A 3,009-nucleotide genomic window follows, 5' to 3' on the forward strand; every position below is an offset into this window, starting at 1 on the left:
GCATTTATAGGGCTCAAAATCTCAATGGTACTCAAAATTGACCTTTCAATTTTTAGTCCCAATAGTGCCTCTGTCTGAGGATGCATGCCCCTTGCAAGAAAGGAAATATTTTAGGTCTTTGGAAGAAGCAGACCACACACCTGACATCAAAACTTTCCCTCGAACAACTTTATTGAAAGCAGGGAAAAAACTACACTACTATGTACAAACAGTGTCCCCGAACTTAGCAAAAACTTTTACCTCTATCATATACTTGATTTTCATTTATGTCTTCATGAGTTAAACTATGATTCTCATTCTCCCTCGTTTCACTAATCAGATCAGCATATTGAAACAAATTACTTGGCAAAACAAAACAACTTCCTTTATTCTCATAATGCATACATACATTAGCATTAGCCTCTACCTCATGCTCATTATGAGAAAACAAATTATCATGCTCATAAGTACAAAAACTAAATTGTGAATCAAAATCCAATGATGATTCATGCATGTTGATCGAAAACACAAAAACTTCATAATCTACATCATTCACCAAGTTGCATGAACCAAAAACTTACAATTCACATTACGTGTTCGGATACGAAGAATATGCAAAACCTGATTGTTGCCTACTCCTAGTCATGTCATTCACTAGATCAAATTTATTCTCTAGTAAAACCTCTTCACATTCTTCAAATAACTGATTAGTTACCAGGCATGAAAACTCATTCTGAAAGTGATGATCTACATTATGCTGATCACAATCATTTTCTTCATCTAATTGAAAGTCAGAATACACCTTGAACTTATCTTTACAAGACTTATCAGTGCATGAAGAAAATCTATAATCTGATTGACAATATTTACTATTTTCCTCTTCATCATATGAAACATGAAAACAATGTTCAACAAGATCAACATAAAAAGAATCTAAAACAGCATTAAACTTCCCTTCATTAACATTATCTACATCTAGAAAATCATCATGTGTATAGACATTTGATGTACTATCATCTACACCTCCAAAATCTGATAAGGGTTGTTCAGATTCCACATCTCTTTCTACATCGAACTTTGGGGAAGTAACTTGACTGAATGAAGAAACATTATGATGGAAAATATGAAGATCCTTAGAAAAACTTTCTTTTCAAAATCATGAGACAACAAACCTGAGATTTCATCAGAGCTCAAGAAGATTGCCTCACAAATCTTCTCCTAGCTGTGATTATCATCTAGATAACATGAAGAACTTACAATAGGAAGATCATTAGTGTATCAATCTAGAAAATCAGAATTGTTGCAACATTCATTCTTATCATAGAAATCATTACCCTTTCAATTGTTACAAATTTCTTCAACTTCATATTCACTATAACCAAGTTCACTTTCACTTTCATATCCATTTTCTTTATGCTAATTGCAATTACCCGATTCACTTGCATTTGAATCCTTCTCTTCACATTCAGAAGACAAATCATCTTTATATAGAGATTCATTCTATCAATTACTACCCTAGCTTTCAGCACATTCATCATCATTAGAAGATATGTCATGAAATCTATAATCGCCGCTTTCCATTTCCTCAATGTATCTTTCAATTTGAACAATTATTTGTAACCTTATAGGTGTTGGCCAATTGATTGAATCGGTTAATAGAACATCAAGGAAAATACTAGGTAGGGAAGATTCGTTAGGTCTACAATGAAAAGGCATCTTGTTCATTGCTGACTTAAGCCTTAAATAACATTTTTCAGCTTTTAAACCTTGAGTATTTCCTGCCTCAATTCTTATAAGATTGAAAATCGTTTTGTTGACCAGTCTATTCAATATAGCAATGTTATTATTCATAGTTTCTAAACTCTCAAAATTTGGTAAACTAATCTTAGATCTGAGATTAGACTCCATTATACAGTAAAACTTCTACCTCTTCTTTCTAGTGCTGAAAATCACTTAATAGATGCAAGCTTGTTTTTTTTAACATTTGATTTCAATGAAAAGAAAACATGAAAACCAAAATACCTCAAGTGCTGATACTAAACATCGATCTACTAATTTGGCCTAGGTGCAAGACTGAAATTCCTTCACACCATTGGTCAAAAATTTGTAGAGTCACCACCTCCCTTCAAGAGGATAAAGAGATAACTACTGTGATTCCCTTTTTACACTTCAATTTCTTATAACAACAAATTGCAAACAACACTTTAAGAAATTTATCAAGAATTTAAAACTTCATTTTCAAGAAACTATCAAAAGCTTCAGATATGCCCATACAACTGAAAGTCCTTCAAAAGTTTTGCAATGAAATCAACTAGGAACAAACTGGTACAAAGATTTGAGAGTTACCACTCATACTTTGTGAGAAAATAAAACATAATTTGTTACTTGACAAATCTGAAGCAAACCTTCAATGTAGGAGAAACTTGCAGATCATTATCATCTTGAACATAATTTACACTTTATAAATCAATTCTTGTCTATAAAACTTTCTCAACAACACTTGCAAAGACTAAACTAATTGAAGGTAGACTTATAATAGTCATAGAACACAAACATTCAATTCTCACAACATTCTACTGATTATGAATAAAGCTTAACTGGGGAACATAAAACATCAACAGAGAAATAATAAACACCTCACACAACCCTACTATTGTAGCATATCCTTCCTATTGTATTGAATCTTCTTCAAATTCTCAAGGTTTGACTACCATTCATATTCAATACATCCCCAGCAGAGTCACCATTTTTTTGACTCTTGATTTAATAGTTTTGAAAAAGACCAAGAAACTAGATGAATGCATCTAAGGCTAGCAACTTCCTATGATGAATGCACCTGACTATAGTCCTAGGCCAACTATAACACATGACCCTTCTTCTTCTTCAAGCTCTGGTAGACCTAGGCAAGTGGACCTATAGATTCTTTATATGGTACCAGTTATCAAAGCATACACTGAATCTAATATGAAGAAGATAAAACCCTTATTTCTCTTCTTAACTCATGTAATAACAAATATCTATCGTAGCAAA

The sequence above is a fragment of the Cupressus sempervirens genome, chromosome 7, assembly GCF_028749045.1.
Source record: "Cupressus sempervirens isolate cs-2001-9-10 chromosome 7, ASM2874904v1, whole genome shotgun sequence".
Taxonomy (NCBI): domain Eukaryota; kingdom Viridiplantae; phylum Streptophyta; class Pinopsida; order Cupressales; family Cupressaceae; genus Cupressus; species Cupressus sempervirens.